A 27,299-nucleotide genomic window follows, 5' to 3' on the forward strand; every position below is an offset into this window, starting at 1 on the left:
TTGCAAATATTTTCTGCCAGTCTATGGCTTGTCTTTTCATTCTTCTTAATAGCATTTTTCACAGAACAGAATTACTGATTTTAATAAAGTTCAATTTACCAATTTTTCATGGATTAGGCTTTTGATATTAGATCTAAAAACTCATAACCAGGGGCTTCCCTGGTGGCGCAGTGGTTGAGAGTCCGCCTGCCAATGCAGGAGACACGGGTTTGTGCCCCGGTCCGGGAGGATCCCACATGCCGCGGAGCGGCTGGGCCCGTGAGCCATGGCCACTGAGCCTGCGCATCCGGAGCCTGTGCTCCACAATGGGAGAGGCCACAACAGTGAGAGGCCCACGTACCGCAAAAAAAAAAAAAAAAAAAAAAAAAAAACCTCATAACCAAACACAAGGCCATCCAGATTTTTCTCCCATTTTTCTTCTAGAAGTTTTATAGCTTTGTACTTTACACTTAGGTCTACGATACATTTTGAGTTAATTTTTGTGAATGGTTTAAGATCTGTGTCTAGGCTCATGTTTTTCAATATAGATACATAATTGTTCCAACACCATCTGCTGAAAACATTATGCTTTCTCCATTAAATGGCCTTTGTTCTTTTGTTAAAGGTCAGTTGACTATACTTGTGTGGGTCAATTTCTGGGCTCTCGCCTGTTCCAATGATCTATGTGTCTATTCTTCAGTATTGTGTTGGTTATTCCATATAAATATTAGAATCAGTTTGTCAATGTTAACAAAATAACTTGCTGGGATTTTGAGATTTTTTTTTGAATGTATAGATCAAGTTGGGAAAAACTATGTCTTAACAATATTAAATCTTCCAATCCATGCATACAGAATCTCTCTCCGTTTATTTAGATCTTCTTTTTTTTAATGTTTTAAATACTGATTTTTATATTTTCTGAATACAGCTCCTGTACTTATTTTGTTGGAGTTACACCAAGTGTTTACTCTTGTGCTACTGTAAATAGTATTTTTAATTTCTAATTCAACTTATTCCTATGTATATAGGAATGCAGGTAACTTATAACAGAGTATTCCTAATTCCTCCTTCCCATCTCTTATGAAAGTGCTGTCATTCCTTTCACTTATCCGTATGCTTTAATCACCCAATACATAGTTATTATTAATGCTTTAAATAAATGGGTATCTTTCAGATCAATTAAGAATAAGATAAATAAAAGATATTATCTTTACTCCTTTTCTAACACTTTCTTTATACAGATCTGAGTTTCTGACCTATATCATTTTCCTTCCGCCTGAAGAACTTCTTTTAACATTTCCTGAAAAGAAGATCTGGTGGTTATAAATTCCTTCACGTTTAGTTTATCAGAAAATGCCTGTATTTCTTCTTCACCTTAGAAGGAAAATTTCAGCAAATATAAAATTCTGGGTTGGCTGAGTTTTTCTCTCAATACTTTATACATTTCATTCTACCTTCTTTTTGCTCATGAGGTTACTGATGAGAAGTTCACTGTAATTCTTATCCTTGTTCCTCTACAAGTATGGTGTTCTTTCTTCTAGCTTCTTTCAAAATTTTCTCTTTGTCTTTGGTGTTCTGCAGTTTGAATATGATATGTCAAGCAGGTATTTATTCTGCATAGTGCTTTCTGAGCCTCTTGGATCTGTTCTTTGGTGTCTGTCATTAATTTAGAAAGTCCCTGGCCATTATACTTCAAATATTTCTTCTGTTCTCGTCTCTCTTTCTTCTGCTTGTATTCCAATTAAACATATGTTACACCTTTGAAATAGTACCTATGGTTCTTGGGTGATGAGCTCTGGTCTTTGTGGGAGTTTTTTCCCATTCTTTTTTCAACTTGAATTTTAGTTGGGGAAGTTTCTATTGACCTATCTTCAAGCTCAGTGATTCTTTCTTTGATTGTGTCCAGTCTACTGATGAGACATCAAAGACATTCTTCATCTCTGCTACAGTATTTTCTTTAGTTCTAGCATTTCCTTTAATTCCTCCCTAGAATTTCCATTTCTCTGCTTACATTATCCACATGTTCTTGTATACTGTCTACTTTTTCTACTTTTTTCACTAGAGCTCTTAACTTATAAATCATTGCTATTATTTTAAATTCTTTATCTGATAATTAAAACATCTGTGTCATACCTAAGTCTGGGCCTGATGCTTAGTCTCTTCAGACTATTTTATTCTTGCCTTTGGTAAGCCTTGTGGTAAAGTATGGGAGAGAGGAAGCATTCTATAAACATATGATTATATCTCAGTTTTAGTGGACTTTAGTCTCTGGACTGTGACCTTCACAAGTGCTTCTTGTAGCTTTCTCCTGACTTAAATGAGAATGGAAGGCTAAAGGGAGTTCGAGTGGGAGGAATGTTCTTTCCCCAGTGAGATAAGGTTCTGGCATTTTCCCCTTGGAGAGTAGGCCTTGGTTAGGGAACATGCTCATGGCATATCACAATGATTACTCTTCCCCTCCCCTGCCAAAGCCATGGGGAATCCCTCTTGAACCTTCACCATGAGAACCTGGTAGTGTTCCTGGAGGTGAAACCCACAGAAGTGTGAGGACCCCCTAAGACTATAGCACCAGGAGTTTCTCACTTTCAGTTTCTCACTTTCAGCTAGCTCACACTCAGCTTCCAGCAATTCATCAAAATTATCACTTTTACTACCAAAGTTACCTGCAGCTTCTACTTCAGATAAGCAGATCTAAGCTATGGCTCTTTGGATTCACTTTTCTCTGCAGATTTCAAGGTGGTGATTTGCCCTGCAACTTCATTTCTCTGATAGGTCTCAGAAAAGTCATTGGTACATAGTTTATTCCAATGTTTCTTGCAGAAACAGAAGTGGTGACTTTCAATCCAAAGATGTTTCAGAGCTGACACTGAAACTCTAAAAATTATCTATTCTAATTAGAAAAAAACTTAAGATTGGCAGGATGTAGTCATTGTTAAAGCGGAGTGACAGACTCATAGCTGTTCTTTATAAAATCTCTACTTGTAGAACATTTGAAAATTTTAACAAAAAACGTTTATTTTTAATAAAAATTATTGTTAAGTATCTGAAACAGGGTAGCTTTAATAGGCACAGAGGAGGAAAAAACAGTCATAGTCAACAGTATTTATTGAATATCCAATATGTGCCAAGGACTGTGCTAAGATAATTAGGATACAAGGATGAAGACTACTGTTTCCTGCCCTCATGGAACTGATTGCCTTTTGGGAACAGCTAGCATTATGTAAGTAATTATGAATTAATTATTGTGCTAAGGGCTACAAAGGAGGCTTTTTCATGGTGCTATGGAAGCAGATAACAGAGACTAAAGAATCTAACCTGGTCTGGAGGGTAAGAGGAGGTCATCTCAAAAACAATCAGAAGAGACATTGCAAGAGGAGCCCCCATGCTGGGCCTGTCTTCAGGAGACCCAGCAGCCTGGATGGAAGGTATAACCTGAAGTTACTCAGGCTGGACCTGAGGGCTGGCCTCCAAAGGTTGAACATAATAAAGATAATGTTAAAGGTAAAAAGAGTGAGAAGGTTTCAGAAGAAAGCAAAATTTCCATAAATTGGAATCCCAAGTAACCTCCTATCCCTCCTGACCACCTGAATGTAGACTGGACAACCAAGTGAGATTTTCACAATTCATTCTTGTTTCCTATAATATTAACTTTTCAATGAACCCTCCTTCCCTACCTATTCAAATTCTCCCTGGGTACCAGTAAGCTCTGGATTAACTTGTTCCTGGAGTAATCCCCATAGAAGAAGGGTTGAGACTTCATGTTGGACAGAGATAAAGACAGAGGAGCTAGGCAATTAGAAAACAAAATTGAAATTTTGGAGTTCTGCACACAGGTGTGCCATGGTTGCAACATATAAACTAATGCAAGATACATGTCTCTTGTGTGTAACATTGTTTTCCCATCTGGAAAACAAAAATTATGCCACTTACCAGCTCTAGTGCGGACTATTGCTAAGCAAGTTGAACAATTATGTCTATGAAAATATTTTCTATCAATTTATTACATAGCCTAATGATAATTTATAATGGTAATTATTAAAATATAGACTGATATCAACAATTAGAGCAACATCTAAACTTCCCAAGTTATCAATTTATAATTTTTCAAATAATAGCAATTAATCATCTTTATTATTATGGCTAAATGATAATGATTTGTAATACAGTATCATACGTTTGCTCTAAATAATAAGAGAAACACTAATCTATTATGGTGAAGATAATAACACTAATAATGAAAGACCGATGATTGCTAATCACTTCATATTATTGGTATTAAAATATCCAATCATCAAAACTCGGGGACTTTCCTGTTGGTCTGGGGTTAAGACTCCACACTCCCCATGCAGGAGGCACAGGTTTGATCCCTGGTGGGGAACTAAGATCCCACACACCACACAGCGTGGCCATAAAAACAAACAAACAAAAAAAATCAGGTGAAATAACACCTAGTGAAGGCGTATGGCAAAATAAGTGACCCATATTCCCCAAGTATTTCAAATCAGGATTCTAGGCCAGTGGTTTGCCACATTGGCTGCCCATTAGGAAAGACAAGACTGGGGACCTTTTTAAAAATACCAATGCCCAGTACCCCCCCACCTCCCCACCCCCAAGAAACTGATTTAATCAGACCAGGTGTGGCCAATTTTTTTCAAGTTCCCCAAGTGACTCTAACATGCAGCCAGAGTTGAAAACCACTGCTTCTTGATGTTTGATTTTTACACCTGAGAATAAAGATCTATTTGCTCCTGGGGCAAAATGGCATTCAGAAACCCACTTGCCCAGCCTCTGTCAATCAGTTCTGTGTATAGCAGAGGAACGAGTTGTTAGTTTTAGTTGTCAAAGCATTTTCTTCATGGAAAAGAAGTACATTAAAATACCAAATTACGGTATTTACATATTGCATGTTTTTTTCCCAACTGCGTTCCCATAGCAACTAAATCCATTCGCTCCCTACTTTCTCCTGAGTTATTTTCCATCGTGAGCCATGCTTTATTAGTGAGGCAAACAGTCTGCCCTCTGAAATGACTGTTTTGCTGTTTACTATTCCTTTGCCAAGGAATTCAACTCTACTTGGCATCTTCCTCCCTCCTGTGCTACCAGAATTTGATAAAGTTGGCTGCTGGTTTGGGCAGAGATCGTGTCCCTGCCCACTTTCCTCAATCTGGAGCAGTCCCTGGGTTTTTTCTGATGAGCTACTCAAGAAAAGTCAAGTGGAGAGGGAAGCTTCCCTCGGGGAACCTGGAACTGGAAAAGGATGCAAGAGAGGGGATCCATCGAATCCCAAACAGGGACCAAGTTGCTTAAATTGACAGTGGACAGAGGGTAACCCAGCTCCCAGGGACCTCCCTAGGCTTGGTCAGGCAGGGTCACTGGCAGAAAGGAGTCACGGCTTCGGAGTTGGACACCCTCGAGCAGGGAGAAAGTGAGTCCTGCTCCTGTCATGAAAGCATCACTCAGTCCCCTGAGAGGAGGCCCCAGCTAGGCGTAGGACACTGAGATCTCTTTGTGATTTCACCCAGACAACTTGGCAGACTGCAGGGCCTGTTAGTTTGTTTGAAACTATGACATTTCACTTGCTAATGGGGCTCTGCTTTGCAAGGGGACAGGGATGCCAAAGAAGACTGCAGGAGGGAGGCACCAGGCCCGGTGCTTCGGCACAGCTCCCCTCGCTGACACCTGCCGCCAGGATGGACCTGGGCCACCAGCACCCGAGGAGAGATGAGGGCCACCAGACACCTGGTGACGCTTCAGAATCTCTTCTCACTTGCTGATTCAGAAGCCTACTCTGTCCAACAGCACTAATGGAGAAAATTTGTTTCCTCCTTTCTCCCAGGCTCCAAATAAAAGTCAGAGCTGTAGTGTAGCTGCCCCGGGGCAAGGAGGCTGGTAACCCAGGCGGCCTCAGATGGCAGCAACAGAAATCACAGGCAGTCAGAGTTTCCCTCTCACAGGCAGCATCCAGGGGCGACTTACAGATGTGCACCAGTTACACTGCTTACTGCCAGGTCCTGGGGGTCACGGATACGGTCCTTCAGGACTCTTCCACCAACATCATTTATTCAAGAATAACTCCCTATATCAGTTGGGGTCCCAGAGGAAACAGATGCCATACTTGAAATGGGTAATTTGAGGAGCGTTTAATGAAGGGACTATTTACAAAGGTATGGGCAAGGATACCCATAACATAACATAACACAAGAGATGGTGTGTTACGTCAGAGCTAGTACTAGAAGGGCACTGCTAACACCCGAGGCCCTAACACAGAACCCAGAGGCAAGGCTGTATGGAGCTGACAGGAGCTGAGGCCTTCAGCTGAGGGAGGCGGCCAGCATGCCATCAGCACCCAGGCATAGAGGCAAGGAAATGAATACCTGGACCTCATTCTCCTCTCTCCCTTCCATCTGCCACCAGAGCTCACACTGCCAAACCTAACTGGAAGTTGAGGGCAAGGCAGCTCATTGATCTGGTCCACACAGGTCAGCCTCCTGGGGTACAAAACAAGGTGAAGTGGGGGGGAAAGTGTCTGGGAGGGCAGATAAAGACATCAAGCATCCTGTCTTATGCAGCAGAGCCACCGTGATACCCCATTACAGGAATAGATTTGTTCCACCATTGTCAGAGCCCTCCCAAATGCCAGCAAATCCCAAGACAACTGTGTCCAGGGGGTCGAAAGGGAACACTGAGAGTTTGTAATATGATGTTCGACCACAAAGAAGGCAAGTGGAAGCCTGATCTACACAAGAACATAAAGGTGATACTGAGAATATAGACTCAGCATCCCAGCCCTATTCAGTGGTACATCACTGACTTGAATCACATTGCTGCTCGTGTTTTACACTTTTCCTGCTCAAAAGGAAATCACAAGGACCCTGATATGCCCACTTCACGTGGAACACCTGCCTGGTTACTTATTTAGAAAAAAAAAAATGTAAAGGGAAGCCCAGTTATTCTGAAGTTTGGTTTCATTTGCAGCACTAATTATGAACAGGCTTTTAGAGTCTGACAAGATGATACTTGATTAGGGAATATTACTGAGCCAAGAAAAGAATGAAATCTTGCCATTTTTGACAACGTGATTCTAGAGGGTATTACGCTGTGAAATAAGTCAGACAGAGAAAGATAGATACCATATGATTTCACTTATATGTAGAATCTAAAAACCAAATGAACAAACAGACCAGAGACAGAGTCATAAAAATAGAGAGCAAACAGGTGATTGCCAGAGGGGAGGGACGTGGGGGCAGGCGGTGAGCAAACAGGTGAGGGAGACTAAGAGGTACAACTTCCAGATACAAAATTAATGAGTCACAGGGATGAAACGTACAGCAAGGAGAATACAGTCAGCAATATTGTAATAACTTTGTGTGGTGACAGATGGCAACTAGACTTCTTGTGCTGATCATTTAATGCACAGAAATATCGAACTAACATAGTGTTGTAGGTCAGTCAGTAAGATAAATAAATAAAAATTTTAAAAAAAAGATGATACTTGATTACTGAAACTCCGATGTCTAAGGAAAATCTGCAGGATGAGTGGTCCACATTCTGGTGGAGCTCGGATAAGAGGAGATATTTGAAACGATGTACAGAGTATACGGAGGTAAGAGCAAGGTGCTCTTCTGCTACCTTCGAGTGGGGTGAGGGGAGGCAATAATGGTTACAACATCTGTCCTACCTGATTTAAGCAACCTGTCCGACGTTCTGTTTTGCCTGCTTGTATTACAAGGAACCTGCAGAGTGCCTACGTATGGCTCAAAAAAAGATGCTCTGGCCAAATGCTAATGGTGACTGTGGGAAGTAGCACAGGATTTTTCAGTTCAAGGTCACATGCAAACTTGGTGGTGTGTTCGTTCCCTACTGCAATTTATTCATAAAAATTCATAATTTCCTGGATTTCAAAACCAGGTCAAAGATGTATGCTTCATCAGTTTAACTCTAGAATTGGCCCACTTTAAGGTTAAAGAAGACAAAATTTACCAAACTGGTCAGAAGAAGGTAACACAGGGTGGTAGAAATCAGATTCTAATTAATTTGGACTCTCCCTACTTCATACTGTTTTATTTACTACGTTCAATTTTTCCTAGTTGTTTGCTGACTGGGCATATCATGCACTGGTCACATAAGGATCATTCTTCTTTGTAGTCCATAGCTATGGTGACCATATTTTCCCAAGTAAATATTAAAATTTACCATCTGGACTCATACTAACCTGGAAACATATGGTCACCATGGTTATGATACATACGGAGGCACACTGTGGTTAACAGCATCCACAATCGTAGCCAAAAATACCCGCTCCAAAGCCTCTCTTTAACCCATGAACCTGTTCTCCAGGAAACCTGATACCTGTGATTAGAGGGGTTCACAGTAAGTTCAGACAAATGGAGGCATTTGTCACTTCCCTTGTACTTTCATCCTTTTGCCTTCCCATATCCAACAGCTACCCCTCTCCCATCCAAAACAATAGAGCAAATACACTGAACACAAACCAATACAGTCCACTCTGCTCTTAAGCCACAGAATCGCTCCACTGAGGTCTTTAGTGAACCACTTCGCCCAGACAGCCGAGGTCACCCCTGTTCAGACAAGCGCCTTGGTTTTCAATCTTTCCTCTCTTCTCCACTGCAACTGAGGTTCAGGTCTCCACAGCTATGTTCTCCTTCTAAGACCCAGGTTAGTCCTAGGAGGCACTTGGAGAGCCACATGTCTTGTGTGGCTGTAGAGTAGGTTCTGGGGAGAACAAGGAAGACTGGGCCCAATGGAGAGGGGGAAACTGATTATCCTCCATCCACTGGGACTGGAGTTAGATACAAGGCCAAAGATTTTTGTAATTTTTCCGATAGCACCCACAATAATAGCCTATAATAGCAACCACCAGTGAGGAGCTATCACTGGTTTCTAAGCAGGGATGTGAATTAATCAAAGACAATTTCGATGGCAATGGGAAGGATGAAATGGGAGGGATGGGGAGAGAAAACTGCAGGTGGGACACCAGGTGACAGATGAGAGCCCAACTCTAGCAGTGTCTGTAGAGAAGAAAAAAAAAAAGAGAATACCTAGAAAGAAAATTTCTCAACAGAGTCAAATGCTGTAGAAAAGTTAAAGAGAATAAAATTGTTTGAATTTAGCTATTTGACCTTGTGGTTGGTGTCAAGAAAACTAAAAGGACATAATCCTGTTTCTCAGAAAACTGTCACTCTAATTGAGGAGCCCAAAATGTTAATGAAACGCTAAAGTATCTAGAACACAATTCAGTGTCTGTGAAATATTTCTTAAATGACGAAGATGTTCTTCCTTTTTTTTTTCCTTCCCACCTCTTCACACTTCTTTTTTCTTCCTAGAGACCTGCCTTTTCCCAGATGACAAAAGGTTGCCACAAAAGTCGATATTTTAGTTTAAAAGTCCCCTTCACTTACAGATATTTTTCTTTCTTTGGGTTAGTTTAAACCTCACTTACGATGTTAAATGGTAAGTGAGTTTTATTTTATTTTATTTTAAAGATCATTTCACTAGGGGAAAAAAAAACGAAGATGAGCTGGAGGCAGAAAGGTAAGTTAAGAGATTCTTGTACTACTTTTCTGGTTATTTTAAGATGCTATACCATCTTCCAGGTGCCAGAGGATGAGTATTTACTCCTTACAAGGTAAATTCTAACTCCACTGGAACAAAAACACAAATATGCAGCTACAATCAAATCTTTTCCCCAAAACTCTAGGCTTAGGACTATGTGGTCAGCTGAAATCCTGGAAGACATAGTTCCTCAAAGGGGATCCGGGGCTGATCCAGGAAGAAATAATAAAGCTGTTACTTAAAGTATTTGCAACTAAGCACAAAATACAAAGGTGCTCAAGGTGTAATGTTATTAAGCCGTGAGACTGATTCTGTAAAGCACACAGGAACAACCAAGAAAAAAAAAACCACATCTTTTTTTATATTATAAAGCAACTATCAAATATCATAAAATCCTCTCATAGTCTTCTGTTTTCTACCATGAGCCTGGTTTCACTTTAATACCCCCCAAACCACTCTGTGGAAATGTTTTACATGTCAACAAAGAAGCAAACAGTAACCAGAGTAGACAAAGAGAAATTTAGCTCAGACTTACAGGTTTATATATAGAGTGGCCAGACATTCTTTTCCTATTCTGCCCTTTGCACTTGCATTCTCTAGATCATGTGTCTAAATGCTACGCTGTATGCTCAAATGCCTTTGAATACAATGTATTACCTCCTGTTGAGACCCACATTGTTCTCCCCTGATTTTCTGGTAGTCTTCCCGCCCTCTATTACTAGCGCAGTGGTGGGTTTTGTTTTCATTCCTCAGCTACATACACTAAATTCCATCCGGAGCACTTATTCGCCTGGCTTTTTTTGGCATCTTTCCACGTGCATCTGCATTCCTGTTAAGGGTAACATCTTCATCCCTTTCCATTTCCCCTCTTTTCCATTTCCTATGGTTTTCTCTATTTCTGTTCTTTGGCCAACCCTCCCTGCAGCTACATGTATTTTCAAATCTTCCCTGTATTTTTAAATTATCTTGGTATTCTCAGCCTTTGGGCTTTCAGGATTTATTCAAACTCTCTCATTTTTCCTCTGCCGCCTTTCCAATTATTTCTGGGTCTCATTTTGCATGGTCTACCCATAGCTTCCTTTTAAGTAAAATTTACTTTCTAAATAGTGAGATGCTTTACCAGGAGACATGCTTTCTGCAACCTCTCCTTGCAGCACAAATTCAAAGTTTTCAAGATGAGTGATCCACCCATCCATGTGCTTCCATCTGAAGTATCCAGAGTTCTAGTATCTCCCCTTGTCATTAGTGATATAGACCATATTTCCCTATTAGAAAATGTTCCCAGAATTGGGAAACTTAGGCTAAGAGTGAGCCTGTGCCAATGGCAAGGTACTGGCGTCTCTTCTCTCAGCATACTACATTGCTTGCCTTCCCCATTATCTCATCGTCCTTCCCAAAAGGACTTTCTGAACTTCGCACAAGGCACATACACACACCACACAGACTCACTTGGAAGCCTGTTAATGAAAATTAACCAGCAATTATCCTACAATTCATGGGGTCCTCACTGTCTTCTTATTGATCTTGACGATCAGTAGTCAGATATCTGAGTTCTGTAATTTAAGATTCATCTTCCTTCTCTTCTCTGTGAGCTGACATATCTTGATGAAGCCCTCATTTAGTAGGGACAGTATTGGCATCTCTATGAGCACAGTATAAAATAATCTTTAGCTCCCACTTAGCTTTAGTTCAAAACACAAAGTTTAAATGCCATAAAAAACAGATTTCTGGATCATTCTGCTTAAAGCTTTACTTATAACAACACTATGGACATATTCTAAGATAGTTCTACCTCAGAAAAAGGACTATAAGAACATTCATAAGATGCCAATTTGAACCCATGCATTAAATTGCCTTCCTTGCGCTCACTTCGGCAGCACATGTGCTAAAACTGGAACGATACAGAGATTAGCAAGGCCCCTGCACAAGGATGACACGCAAATTTGTGAAGTGTTCCATGTTTTTATATATAATGGAATATTACTCAGCCATAAAAAGGAACGAAATTGGGTCATTTGTAGAGACGTGGATGGAGACAGAGACTGTCATACAGAGTGAAATAAGTCAGAAAGAGAAAAACAAATATCGTACATTAATGCATATTTGTGGAATCTAGAAAAAAGGTACAGATGAACTGGTTTGCAAGACAGAAACAGAGACACAGATGTAGAGAACAAACATATGCACACCAAGCAGGCAAAGAGGGGATGGAATGAAATGGGAGACTGCAAGTAACATATATACACTAATATGTATAAAATAGATAACTAATGAGAACCTGATGTATAGCACAGGGAACTCCACGTTGCTGTACAGTAGAAACTAACACAACATTGTAAAACAACTATACCCCAATAAAAAACATTTTTTAATCCAATTGACATTTATATCAAATATTAAACATTTTCTATCTCCTGGTTACTATTATGTACTTAAAGATTCTGTTAGCAACTTAAATATGGTCTATTTTTCATGGACCTCACCATCTCTCTTGGGAGACTGGTAGATATAACTAAATATGCTTAATGAATTAATCAGCATGAGGGACAAAAGTCACAACTGATGACATGAAACACATTATAGATGTAATTCCTGCTTTCCATCTGATTCAACAAAGAGTATTTGATGACTGAACTTAAATTAATAATTCTTTGTAATGAACTTACAGTAGGTGACTTGTGTTGTAAAACATAAAGTCATTTGTATAAAACGAGTAATTTTTGTTATCTCACAGGGTATTCATTCCTATTAAATGACATAAGGTATAAATAGTGTGCATTACCTTACAACATAGCTGTGACGATTAGAGCATTACATCTCTGTATTAAAGTTGGGCAAATCAAAAAAACTTCCCTTCCTTCCTACATTCCCAATGAAATAGACAAAAGAAATTAAAATGAAGGGGAAGACATCTATATCAGTCCTGGAAAACAGCAAAAGTTGTGACAAATACTTGTCAAAAATTGCTGTGACTTCTTTTACTAGGAAAATATAAAATAACAAAATTGACTCAAGAAGAAGTAAGAAATATAAATAAGATCAAAGATACTATAATAAAAATACCATCAAATAATTGTCAAATTATAGGGGCTTCCCTGGTGGCACAGTGGTTGGGAGTCCGCCTGCCGATGCAGGGGACACGGGTTCGTGCCCCAGTCTGGGAAGATCCCACATGCCATGGAGCGGCTGGGCCCGTGGGCCATGGCCGCTGAGCCTGCGCGTCCGGAGCCTGTGCTCCGCAACGGGAGAGGCCACAACGGTGAGAGGCCCGCGTACCGCAAAAAAAAAAAAAAAGAATTGTCAAATTATAAAGGACATTTGGCCTGGGAGGTTTTATAAATCTTCAAGAAGCAAGAAATTCTGGACTTCCCTGGTAGTGCAGTGGTTAGGAATCCACCTGCCAATGCAGGGGACACGGGTTCGAGCCCTGATCCAGGAAGATACCACATGCCGCGGAGAAACTGAACCCATGCGCCACAACTACTGAGCCTACGAGCCACAACTACTGAAGCCCGCGTGCCTAGAGTCCATGCTCCACAAGAGAAGCCACCACAGTGAGAAGCCCACACACCACAACAAAGAGTAGCCCCCGCTCGCTGCAACTAGGGAAAGCCCGCATGCAGCAACAAAGACCCAATACAGCCAAAAATAAATAAATTAATTATTTTTAAAAAAGCAAGAAATTCTAATGCTATTTAATGTGTTAGACTACGAAAAAGATCAAAATTTTCCAATTCAATTTTAAAAACCAAATGTCATAACTCTGTTACCAAAAGCCTGGTAAATACAGCACAGAAATCTCTAGACCAACATAATTTAGGAATGTTTGCACAAATATATTGAGAAATTTTAGCAAATCACACCAGCAACAATTTTAAAAATAATAAGCCATTAAAGATGATTCCAAATTCTTTGCTATTCCTCCCATTGGAAGGTGGAGCCTAATTCCCTTCCACTTGAATCTGAACTGACCTCAGCAACTGGCTTGACCAATAAACTCCAGCAGAAGTGACACTCTGAAACTTCTATGGTTAGGTCATCGGGCACCTTGCAGCTTCCATGTCTGGGATCATTGCTTTTTCAAGCCAGATAAGACGTAAGAAATGTGACAACTCGGGCTTCCCTCGTGGCGCAGTGGTTGAGGGTCCGCCTGCCGATGCGGGGGACGCAGGTTTGTGCCCCGGTCTGGGAAGATCCCACATGCCGCGGAGCGGCTGGGCCCGTGAGCCATGAACGCTGAGCCTGCGCGTCCGGAGCCTGTGCTCCGCAACAGGAGAGGCCACAACAGTGAGAGGCCCGCGTACCGCAAAAAAAAAAAAAAAAAAAAAAAAAAAGAAAGATATATTGTGTTTCCAGATAAAATTACCCAATACCGTAAAGATTCCCACAAAATTTATCTGTAAACTCAATGCAATTGCATTTAAAATCCAATAGGACATTTTTAAGTTGACAAAAGTATCATACACCTAGAAGATAAACATGTAGGAAATCTCAGAATACATTTAGCAATATGGAATTGGTTAAGATAATTATAGTAAATCCATCCAAAGCAACACCTTGTACTTCGAAACGTTTGTGTAGCTATAAAGTTACTGACATGGAAAGATCGTCACAAAATATTATGTTGAAAAAAACTGCAATATGTTTAGTTTGAGCCCATTTGGGTAAATTAAATAAACAAATAGAAAAATAAAGTATTTATACAGCAAAATATCAATAGTTATTATCTCTAAGAGATTACAGATTTTTTAATTTTTAAAAATTTTGCTTATATGATGTTTCTAATTCTTCTCCAATGAACATGTTATTTTTGTAACTTAAAACCAAAAATGTGGGCATATTTCTTAAGTATACCCACTGTCGACTTTGCATCCTTGAGTTTATCTAAACCTTTGCTTAAATCCCATCATATCTTGACCTAACTGCTTCTTGGAATAATGAATCATGACTTTACTATAAACATGTAAAGCTGCATTTTCTTTTGTCTTCAAACTACCTTCAGTATGTTTCTTACTCTTATTTTTCCGAGCTGTTACTCACCTGATTCACTCCCTTCATGACTGTAAATTTTTTATCACAGCCCACTCTACCTTCATCTTTCCAGACTGAGAGTGTTAAGTAGTCAGCCCATCCTCATAAAGAAACACTGTCTTGCTCCATCTCTGTTTTTACAGCATCATTAAAATGACCACATGGCCAGAACTGAGCAGTATATTCCCAATTTATTTTTCCCTTACTTCCACTGTATAAGAGTTATTCCCCCAAACGTAAAAATATCATCCTCCATATAATTTATAAGAATATTTATTGAGCCAAATATGTGTATGGATTTCTTCTGCACTAACCACTGGGAAAACAGAATCTCTCTTTAGGTCAAGTTCACTGACAACATCTATAACACCATAGCTTTTTACCCCCCAAAAAGACATAGATTTGTCTAGAGTGCACAGGTATCCCAATTCACAGGGAAGGTCTTTTGTGAATCAATAAGTGCTCTGCCAGTGTCATTTTTCTTGTTGTCAAAATGCCATAGTAAAGGAAAAAAGGTCCCAACTCAGCCTGTGTAAATTGTTAGGCTCTTTTCAAATTACTCTCTGTTGCGTGAGGTGGGGGAGGGGTGCGCTGCTCAGACACAAACACACAGAATGTCTGAAATGGTCTAAATCAATGTGCAGAGCTACCAAGAAGAAATGGAACATCTACCGTTTGAAGAGCCTGGGAGCGGGGAGGAAACAGGAGAAGACCAGGTGGCAGGCAAATACGTGGAGGGTTGAGGAAAGGAGTCAAAGGGCACAGCTAGCTAGCCTGGCTGCTAATGGAGCAGGCGCATAAATGTAACAGCTCCTGCATGAAGAGAGCGAGCTGGTGGGACACCTGTGAGTCACTCTGATTGTCAGCAGGAGACTGCTTGCACAGACCAGGGACAAGTCCACTCTTCCACGTGCACTATTTAATGTCACACGGGAGGGGGGTGTTGATGCCTCGCTTCCCTTTCATTTCTTCTCACCCAGACTGCAACAGCCTCCCAATACAGTTCCATTCCTCTCCACTTCCTCTTGCACATTTGTGTCAGAGTGATATATTTAAGCAATTTCTTATGTGATTGCCTTTATTAATTTTTTTCTTTTTTAAGTCATCTTCTGGTGCCTCCTGCTTCCTCTGCAAGCCTTTCAGGATAGAGCAAAAATCCCATCACGTGATATATAAGGTCCTTCCAAACCAGGCTCAGCCTACGCCCGGAGACTCACGTTATCCCAGCTCCCAAACCCTCCCCTCGCCTTTGCTGAGCATCCTTCTGCACCGAAGTCTTTGGCTTCCTACCTCCACTTGTCGAGTATCACCCACCCTTCTTAAAGACCCTCCCCAAGCAGCCAACTGGGGACCAAATAATCAACTTTTTTCTCTTTTCCTTTCTATTCTCGAAGTACTTTCGGTGAACCTCAATAAATCCCTTAATACAATAATAAAACAATAAGCACTTACAGAGCATTCATTAAATATTGGGTATCTTGCTGAGCACTTGTCTTAATTAGAGATCCTTAGGTTGTGGGAAATAGAAACTTGCTTAAACCAAGAAAAAGGGGATTTATTATAACAACTCAAGAAACCCAGGGCAAGACATATAATCAGGCTGCCAGAGGGACTGGAAAGTGATCAGAAATCAAGGAAGCTTCTCTGTCTCTCTCTGTCTCTCTCTCTGTCTTTCTCTGTCTCTCTCTCTCTGTTCTCTCTGTTCTCTCTCTCTCTCTCTCTCTGTCTCTCTCTCCTCTCTCTCTCTCTGTCTCTCTCTCCTCTCTCTCTCTCTGTCTCTCTCTCTCTCTGTCTCTCTCTCTCTCTGTTCTCTCTCTCTCTCTCTCTGTCTCTCCCCCCCCCCCCACCTTTCTCTCATTTTACAATGCCTCTTCCTGGTTGCTGATAATTGCAAAGATCTTCCTTGCAAAGAGAGAGTTGCAAAGATCTTCCTTCCTCCCCTCCACCAACTGCTACAAAACTATACATATGACTCCATTCTATTCCAGAGTGTTGAGTGAATATTGCTTATGAGTGCAGATCATTATGTATGAAAATAATTGTTGGAAAAAGAACAAAAGTAGATTATCTGTATTAGGTAAGCATATCCTATTTAATCAAGTCTAAGATTCCGTTGATTGTGAGACACACCTCCATTTTATGTATCAACAACAAAGAAAAAAATGCTACCTTTTATCATTGTTAAGAAGCTGTCAACTGTAAGATACATTTTTATTTTTAGAGATGCTAAAATGTAAAACAATGATTCTCGATGAAATAATATATAGAGGCAATAAATGATAAGCTGCCTTTGTATAGCACCTAAGATCTCAAAAGGAGAGGTTGTTTACACCATCTTCTTGGGAGATGGCCAAAATCACGAGTTAACTAATACACAAGCCCCAAGTGGAGGAACCAGCAGCTGGAGATCAAACCAGAAGCTGTCAGAAGCTCATCCCAAAGATGTCATCAATGGTAGTCCATCAGTAATTAAAGGCCTGTTGGGTCAGGCCTTAGAGACCACCCAGATAAGACCTGCAGAGAGCTTGTCACAGGTTTTTGACCCTGAGCAGAGGAAAGATTCCTCAGTGTCTACTTCTTGGTCCCTGAAGCAACTCCACTCAGGAATCGAGATGCTCAGGCAAACGGTGACCCTGCACCTCACCACCAAGGTAGCCGCTGCCCCTCTCCACTATGTTCCTCCCCTGGGGTGACCAGTGTGGTGGCTCAGAACCACCATGACTTCTGCCCATCCGAGCCTCTGCTGCCCGCTCCTACCACAGCCCAAAAATAGGATGTCAAGACCAGTTGTCTAACCGGGGACTAGGAGGACAGCTACAGAACTCTTCACAGAACCCAACTGTCTCCTTAAAATGGTTTGACTCACACTCAGTATTTCTTCTAAGATCCGTCCGTGTTGTTGCATGACCTGCGGTTCATTCGTATTCACCCTTGCGTAGTATTCTGCCACGTGAAGGTACCACGAGGCATTCACCTCATCTCCCATAAATGGCCATTTGGTTGACTTCCTTTTTTGTTTTCTGTTATGTATGGAGGTTCTATAAGTCATCATACCTGTCTGTTGGAACACATGTGCAAATGTTTCTCTAGAGTATATACCTAGATGTGATTGCAGGATTTAGACTACATTCATATTCAGCTCCACAAGATAATGCCAGGTTGTGCCAGTTTATATTCCTAGGGGGGATATATGAGTTCCCATTACTTCAAACTCTACCAACAACCTGAAATTGTCAGACTTCTTAATTTTTGCCCATGTAGTAGAATGACGGAAACATACATCATTTATCATCATTTTATAAAGTTTAAACAATACCGAATAATAAATTGTTTAGGTATATGTGTACTTGTGCTAAACACACAAAAAAGTATTTATATATACACACACACACACATATATACATACTTGTGCTAAACACAAAACTCAGGATTGTAATTACATCTAAAATGAGCCAAGAGAATTGGATTATGTTTATATAATACAGGGACTTCCCTGGTGGTCCAGTGGTTAAGACTCTGCACTGCACTTCCACTGCAGGGGGCACAGGTTCAATCCCTGGTCAGGTAACTAAGATCCCGCATGCCACACAGTGCAGCCAAAAAAAAAAAAACCGAACACATATATAATGTACATACAATATATGTACAGTATCCCTATTTTTACTATTCAAATAACATAATAAAATAATATTTTGATTGCTTTATTCTCTATTCCCACAACACTGAAATAGTGGCTGCAAATACCTTTGAAATTACGTTCTTACTGTCTCATCATCACGTTAAAAAAAAAAAAAAAAGTTCTTCTCTTCTTGCTCCAGATAGAAAAAAAATCTCAGAAAAGGACTCTAATTGGCCCAGATTAGATTATGTGTTCATCTCTGAGCCAATCACTGTGGTCAGGAGTGATAAACATTGTGATTGGTCTATCTTGTGTCCACCTCTGCGGCCAGAGAGGTAGAATCTGTTACCATAAAGGATGGGGTGGCGGTGAAGGGGTATGAAAATGCAAAGCATGACACAAACCTTAAGAATTAATATCATCAACTTCTAAAGACCATACAAATAATAGGTGGCAGAGCTGGCATTCAAACCCAGATCTGCATGACTCTGAGGCGTGCGCATTAACCATTTCAATTCCAGCTTCTTCTGGATTAAAATATTTTGAGTTTTCTCTAGTATTATGCCAGAATTTTCTTATCTTTGTCCCTCCATCTCTTAGAAATCCTACCTGGTACTTTTTAGGTGTCTTGTGGAATTAATTAAATCTCCAAACTATAGATTGCTTATTTGCACATATTCTTATATCAGCCTGGACGTGACCATTTCTGAGACCAGCTCTGTGGGTCTTGTGCTCAGAAGAGAACAGATGGGGATTTGAAGAGTGGGAGGGGGTGGAACATTTTAATTTCAAGAACAATTTTAGCACCACAAAAATCAAAAGGGAAATAGAAATACTAGAATTTTTATACTCAAAGTTGCCTGATGATCAAAAGTGAGCATAAGAGGAGTAGCAAGAACCAGCTAACATACATTTTTCTTATTGAGAAAACGATAACCATCTAGATTTGTTATTTCTATTACATTTTTTCTGATAAACACTTTGGGAAGAAGAGTGGGTTTGCGTGGGGCCAATGGGGACATTTTCTTTGACTGTATTATCACAATTATTATAACAAAAATGTGTCCATGAGATTACTTGCAAATTTAAAAATAAATAATCACTACCTAAATGCATGGTTTAAGTCTCTTGGCAATAATTACCAGTTTTCTGTCTCTTTCCACTTTCCCCAGCTGTGGTGATATGAAGGTATTGTTCAAGAAACGATCTTTACCTTCTTTATTTTCATTTGGTCATGTTGGTTTTCATCTTGTTTCTTCCAGAGAATCATGTCTTTTCCTGGTACTTGTCTTTTACGTTCCTTTGTGAAGCCTAAAGTAAAGCAAACAAAAAAATCATTTCTTTGTTAAGCGTAATCTTCTTATTTCTCACTATTCATTTTGTCTTGCTTTGGAACGCTTCTAGTCTCCTCTGGGCTTTGGATCTACATATTTAAACTTTTATTTTCATTTCAGTCTTTCAGTCCTTTTGTTCTCCTTTCTCTGTTCCACACACAAAAAAATACATTTCATTTTAAATGACTCACCATTGTATTGCTTCCCCGGCTTTCACAGCCATTAAGTTGCATATAGTCTATTAATTTAGAGTTGTGTTATGCTGTGTTGGTTCAGGCTGCTTCTAGTTTTGTTGAAGGATCTGTATGTGGCTGCAATTAATTTATTTTTAAACATTTTCTTTCTCTCCCTCTGTCCTCTTTTCTGTATTATCCAATCTATTACCCACCAGAGCATTATACGCTGATCCAAACTGTGCCTTATTCCAAATTTCAACTTCTTCTTTTTTCCTCTCCTATTAGACTCATTTTGTTTCTAATTCCAATCCAACTACCCACAGTCTTGCTTCACCAGAGAGTAAAATACTGGTGTTTATTCAGGTGATTTTGAAGTGAGTTTTATCCTGCATTCACTAGGAAAAAGGAGAAGGGAGGGGAGTAGAGAAATTGAAAATAATAATTGTTTCAGTCTTGAAACTAAATATTCCCTTTCGGCTATGTACACTGCTGGGATTTTTCTGGGCCCTTAGTTAATCTTCCCATTGCTTTGCCTGTACTGACTTGTGCAGAGAGTAGGCTCAAAACAGCAGTAGAAGAACTAAGAACCCTGACTCAAGACCTCCTAGCCCCTTGCCCTAATCCTTTTCCCTTACTTCTTATTTAGCAAACATTAGATCCAAATCTACCCTTGTTCTTTGAGCAAAAGAAAGAAGTTTGCTTTCACCATCTTCTTCTCTAGTCAGGTTGATGTAAGCAAAAAAAGAATATGGTCTAGCTGGGCTCTGGAACTTTTTCCCAGATGGCATTACAGCCATGCCACAGGTGCAAGGTCTTTTTAACACACTGAACACATGGAAAGCCTTGGCGCAAGGAGCTAAAGCTAGAAGTTTCATGGAATTCATTAAATCTCCAAACTACAGACTGCTTACTCAAACATATTCTTGTATCAACATGGATGTGACCATGTCTGAGACCAGCTGTGTGGGTCTGGTACTCACAAGAGAACAGATGGGGAAGAGAGCCCACCCTATGGACTATCAGAGGGGTAGATCCCAGAGCATTCACCCACCCCTGCCATGGTCCTCTCTGGGCTGCCCACGAGGTGTGAGATTCACATGACTACGGCTATGGGCATGATGAGTCTGCCTCCCAAAATGAGATCTGTGGCCTCAGTTCTAAAGATCTGAAGCATTACACTGCCAATTATAGTACAGTGCAATGCGTTCTCAGCTTCGGGTATCAGACTCACAGCAAATTTGAGATTAAAATCTTCAACAAACTGTTTTCCCACATGCCTTGTGGAGAGATATGAAGGCCTGTGGAAAAACAAAAGACTTGACATCACAGAGAAGTTGGGTCCTGACTCAAGAGCTCTGGCTCTGTGGCCCTGGTAGACTGGCAGAGCCTATCTCGATGGCCATCAGACTTCAGCAGAGGTTGAATTAGGCTCTTACACACAAAGTCTGTCCCTTAGTCACAAGAGTTTCCACTGTCATCCCCACCATGATTCACTGACCCAAGTCTGGAAATCCTAGGGGCAGGACCAAATCTCACAGAAAACCGTGAATGTGTCCCTAAGTCTTTTCCAGGCAAAGCTAGTGCTTCCTGTTGGTTAAAGTAGACGCCAATGAGTCCAAAGCTTGTGCAATACATGAGCCAGTTTCTCACAGGGGAAAATTCTACTCCGTGGTCAGAAACTAAACCTGTGAGTCTAGCCAGACATTTTGCAACTATGAACGTAATGAAGTTAGTCAATTTTCTATTCAATTTTCTACTGTGTTAGAAGGAATACTGTCACTTTAAATTCTGTGTCAGAACCAGCCTTTAAAGAAGTCAGTGGCTGGAACAAAGTAGCCAGGGGTTATCAATGAAGGACAAGACAGAAAGATTTCATCTGAAAAATCAGGAAAACTACAAGTAACAAAATCCGAAAAGGCTCCTATGAGTAGAGCAAGCCAGATACAGGTTTATTTGTGTCTCTATGTTCTATGGATGCAAAGGAAAATTGATGCGCTTATTGGGAGCTTCTAAACTTAGGGAGGAGAAACTGAATTAAAGAAGTATCAAAAGCAATTGCTAGTGGTGACACTAAAGACGCTAAGAAAAGCTAAATTTCATGTCTTCTCACAGAAAAACATCTCCCCTGAAGCAAGTTCAGGACATCCTCACACTAATAAAGGAAGTGGGATACATGAGAGCAACTACCAGTGAGTTGAGACTAAGATAAGAAGGGGCAGTCTAAGAAAAGAGAATTCTCTCTTTCACTGTGATGGAAATGTTAATTAGTACATTTCTGAAAAGCAGTTTGGCAACATACTTATAAAAATCCTTCAAGATATGTGTTACCTTTGACTTAATAACCTTACTTCCAGGCTTCTACCCTAAGAAAATAATTTAAAATGTAGAGAAATAGGCATGTCACAGAATTATTTATGATTAGACATCTAAGTATATAACAGGACTATACTATAGAAAATTATGCATTTATTTAAATTGCACCTTTAAGATTAGTCAGTAATATGAGATCATGCTCATAATATGTTAATTAAAAGAATAGATGCAATATAAGTAGAATTATCTTAGGTTTGTTTATATATTTTCTGCAAAGAAATACAATTGTGGTTATTGCTCAATTGTAGAATCAGAGTTCATATTACCAAATTTTCCAAAACAAACCAGTATTACTTTTATGATCACAATAGAAGTTATTTTTAAGGAAAATTTTAAAGTTTATGCCACATTGTTGGGAAGAGGGGAGAGCAGAATACAAAATTGTATAAGAAAAAAAAGGTCTAAAAGGAAATACATAAAATTTTTAAGTATTAATTTTTGTTATTTTAGGACTGTAGGTTGCTGTATAATATTTGTTTTCTACTTTTTGGTATTTTTCTATTTTTCTTTAGAGAAAATATATCTTTTTTATACTGGAAGTAATATTTTAAAATTTTCTCATTAAGGATAATGAAACCACCTAAGAAATATATAAGGGACTTCTTTTTATTTGGTCTTTTATTGAAAGATGTAATAAGATGAGAGGGACTTTTCACATTTTTCTATAATTGGCCACCAAACTCAAAGCCAGTGACAAAAACCAAAAAGATACCGTGTGAAAGACAAAAAGCAAGAGGAGGGGCAGCCTTTAAGAGAGAGGACTAAACCGGCTCAGCTACCCTGCCGAGCCCTGCCACCCCTCTCCAGCTTCTCCATACAGACAACTGTGGGATGCAGAAAACTTACGGAGAATCTTCATAATCACGAGTCACTGGTCTCGCCTAAGGGAAGAGCGCTACTGTTTGCAATTGGGGAAGCCATGAAAATGCACCTCTCAGATGTCCTGCTGCAGGGAGTGCAAACAACTGCACCAGCTGCTGCACACTGGAATCTACCATCACATTTGAGCCAAGATCAGGCTTTCCATTGGCTGCTCCCAGACCAAAGACTGAAGCAGCAGGGATGCTAAGGCAGTATCCTTAGTGATAAGGATACCAATTGTAAGGCATACCATTCCAAGAGCCTTGATAAAACTTCCTAGAACTGCACTGAAGTCTAAGACCTTCCTTTCTTTCCTTTCTCCTATGCAGAGGTCAGAGCAGCATCACCATCTGGTGGGTCTCCCTGCTTTCTCCAGCTCCTGCTCCTTTCCTCTTAAAGCATTCCCCCCAATAAATCACTTACACATCTAATCCCATCTTGGCATCTGCTCCTCTGAGGACCTGGGTAACACAGGGCACTCCTCTATCCATTCAACCACCTATAGAACCCAACAACAGAACCATACCAACCATTGGGAGAGTAGACTATCACATGGTTCCCCATTTTTTTGGGTTTCCCATCTCTTTGCAATTTCTCTTCTCCTGATGCTAATATAGGTACTTAATCCCAATCAGCAAGTCTGGTTCGTATGCGTTTCCCATGGGTCAAATGAATACTGCAGCATGTAGATGGATTTGAATGGTGTTGCTTGTACCCATCCAATAGATTTAAACTACTCAGATTTGAAGTTTGATGAGGATTCAGAGTAAGGACCTGTGGAAAGCCTTTGAGAAGGCCCCTGGAAAGGAACTGGGAGCAGCCTCTAGGACATCAGCAGTCCTGGGCCAACAGCCAGGGAACTGGAACCTCAGTCCTACAACCATAAAGATATCCTGCCAACAGCCTGAATGGGCTTGAAAGTGGGCTCTTCCAAGATGCTCCAGATAATGCCTCAGTAGTTGACTCCTTGCACGCAAGAACCTAAGCAGAGAATACAGTTGGGCCATGCCTGACTGCTGACCTACAGAAACTATGATATAATAAATGAGTGTTGTTGTAAGCCAATAAGATTGTGATCATTTGTAATGCTGCAATAGAAAACTAATACAAGGAGATTCAACAGCATGTATTTGATAGCAGTAATTGGAGAAAAGTCAACCACTTTGTTTGTGCCTCTACCAAGTTCAGAATACTTAATAAATTAATTACAAAGTTTTATTATCAAGTTTGCCTCATATTATTACTAAGTGAATACATTCAAGTGTCTCATAAGCAAATTATATCTATTGTACAATGCAGTGGCTTAAAAATGTAATCTGTTACCTCAAATTATAACTATTTATAACCAGTAATCATTCCCTATGGTCTTCTTTTTAAACTACCACATATATGTCTGATACCTAAATTAATGGCACAATTTTTAAAATAATCAACAATCTCCATAGTTCCTGAAGGAGGCAGGAAAGGAAGGGAAGCAAATACAAGGTACAGTCAGGGTACAGTCATTCCTCAGTATCCACAGGAAATTGGTCCCAGGACCCCTCTCAGATACCAAAACCCCTGGATGCTCAAGTCCTTTACATAAAATGGTGTATTATTTGCTTATAAACTATGCACATCCTCCCATATAATTTAAATCATCTCTAGATTACTTATAATACCTAATAAGTTTAAATGTAAATAGTATTGTAGATACGATGTAAATGCTATGTAAATAGTTGCCAGTGTGCGGCAAATTCAAGTTTTGCCTTTTGAAACTTTCTGGGATTTCTTTTTTTTCTATTTTTGATCTGCAGTTGGTTGACTCCATGGATGTGGAACCTATGGATACAGAGAGCCGACTACATTCTATCGCTGTCTCTTACTGAGTGAGCTGACAACAACCTCACCAAAAAAATGCAGCTGGTTTCTTGCTTATGCAGGGCATCTCCAGAGAGGTCACTTGGAAGCCCTGCATCTATGAACAGTCCATCGCGGGAAAGAGGGAGAGAATTTATCTGCCAGGTTCTTTCTGTCTACTATCTCCGCTGGTCTAAGGATCCCTCTACACTTCTGGGTGTGTTAACTCCCTTAAACGTCTGGTGTGTTAGTGTTACCCAACCTCTCCAATTAGCCCCTTGCATGCCACTTTCCAACAATTCTTCTGAACTTGGACATGGTAGAAAGGCAGGGGTGGGGTTGCTGCAATTCCTGCCCAATGAGCATGGCAGAGTCATGCAGAAGCAGGGCTCTCACCCTGGAACGACTGGGACAGCTGACAGTGTTTTAGCGGAAGGTGGTGACCAAGGGTTCTCCACTGAGCAAGTGCCCAGGGCCCAAAAGGTGGAGCCAAGCATATCTGAAGATGTCCATTAACTTGGACTTCACAGCCCCAAATCTACTGTTTGCACTGCACCACCCTTCCCATTATCTTGACAACTAGGTAACAGAGAAATGACCCATTCCCCCCACTGCTTCTAAGAAACAGCTACTTCTTTCTTTTTACCACCATCCTTAATTTTGGGTTCCTCCCATCTGGTTTACATTTCTTCCCAGAAAGCTCTTGATGCCCTTATTTCCAAACTCTTCTCTGTACATGAAGCTATTTCTTTCCCACCAATTTTTGTAATCCATGCTGGAAAACACACGCAGAGCCCCTGGGCTCCTGCCCATTCTGCTTTTCATTATTGCAATTGCAATGTGGTTAAACCAGTAATGTGGAAACCATGTGTGTGCGCTTGCAGTGTATTCTACTCCAACATTTGATAAGAGTGGGCTTAATACACACATAGGCACACACAACACACACTTCTCTTCTGGGTAGTGCAGTGTTTGAATGAAGACATGATGACATCTCTGGGAAAGGAGGAACAGAGAGGAAACGTCTGTGTCTGAAGTATAAGCCTTCCAGTTTCAAAATGAGAAATATTTCAAAAGTAGTTGCACTAAATCCTTATGTGCAGTGGACAAAAACCTTATGAGAAAAATGAAAAATTTAAAAATAGGCCATTAATAAATAAAAACATTTTTCCCACAGATAAACCAAGCTTTGAGTGCTTTAGCAAAGGCCTTCTTTTGACATTTACAGGATTCTTGCATTTATATTCAAACTCATCAAAAATTGTCCCTAAGTGACCACACAATCACTTTCTGTGGTTTTTCTTCTTTCCTCTTGATTAGTTTTTCTCTTCAGACCTTTGGCTGACTATTTTGCTACTGTTACCACGACTGAAGTTCCTACCACCGTTAAAAGAAAGAACGATGAATAGCAATGCTGTATTCTCAAGTTTTTTCACCGTGAGCAGGAAAGGACCATTTAGAGATTGATCTCCCCATCAGAGAACCATGTCACCCAATCTCCCTGCTCTGCAACTTGTCACAAGGTTGATTGTAAATATAATATATATGAAAATGAAGGAGGAAAATGTATGCTAAACTTCAGTGGTGGTGCAGGGGGCTGGAAACAACGTTGTGTGGTACATCATTTCATCGGAATTTCTCATTTTCAGGACATTGACTCTAAAATTACTGTAGTCATAGTGTTTAATGTTCCTGCATTGGGATTCCAGAGTTTTTTAAAAAAATGATTTGAAGTCAGAAAAGCAAGACTGACTTATTTGGACCAATGCTGTAGTGTGACAAAAAATTTGCAAGAAAATAAGAAATGCTATAAGCACACACACACACACACACACACACACACACACACACAGACTTACAGCAAGCTTGATACCCTATCAATAGAACACTGAGAAGGGTGTCAGTAAAAGAAGAAACATAACATAATAGTAACTAGTGAAGCTTAAGTTTGAAGGCCCTGGGAGGGGACCTAGCAACACGGTCAGAGGTTTTTGTGCAATTTGCAAAAATAAGCTATTTTAACCAAAATGGTTAAGACTGCTGTCTCTCTACTCCAATTTCGCATTTGTGTTGAAGGGGAAAAAAAGAGAGGACCCAAATAAACAAAATGAGAAATGAATAAGGAGAAATAATACACAATACCACAGAAATACAAAAAATCTCAAGAGATTATTATGAAGTTATATGCTAACAAATTAGACAACCTAGAAGAAATGGACAAATTTCTAGAAAATACAACCTGCCAAAACTGAGTCAAGAAGAAAGAGACAATTTGAACAGCCTGATCACTAGGAGTGAAACTGAATTTTTAATTAAAAAAAAAAAAAAAAAACTCCCAGCAAACAAAAGTCCAGGACCAGACAGCTTCAAAGAGAAATTCTACCAAATATATAAAAAAGAACTAACACCTCTCCTTCTCAAGCTATTCAAAAAAATTAAACAGGAGGAAACACTCCAAAATTCATCTTATGAGGCCACAATTACCCTGATTCTAAAACCAGACCAAAACACTAC

At 40.0% G+C, this 27,299-nt stretch overlaps 1 non-coding gene and 1 pseudogene across 1 annotated transcript; one reads left to right on the forward strand and one right to left on the reverse strand.

Moving 5' to 3' along the window:
• Window positions 1-27,299, reverse strand: part of LOC115845075 (ras-related protein R-Ras2 pseudogene) — a 572,608-nt pseudogene that overhangs the window by 394,172 nt on the left and 151,137 nt on the right.
• LOC115848569 (U6 spliceosomal RNA) lies at window positions 11,414-11,517 on the forward strand. Its single transcript, XR_004037747.1, has one exon. It is a non-coding gene; the product is annotated as a U6 spliceosomal RNA (small nuclear RNA).

The sequence above is a fragment of the Globicephala melas genome, chromosome 3, assembly GCF_963455315.2.
Source record: "Globicephala melas chromosome 3, mGloMel1.2, whole genome shotgun sequence".
NCBI classification, from domain to species: Eukaryota; Metazoa; Chordata; class Mammalia; order Artiodactyla; family Delphinidae; genus Globicephala; species Globicephala melas.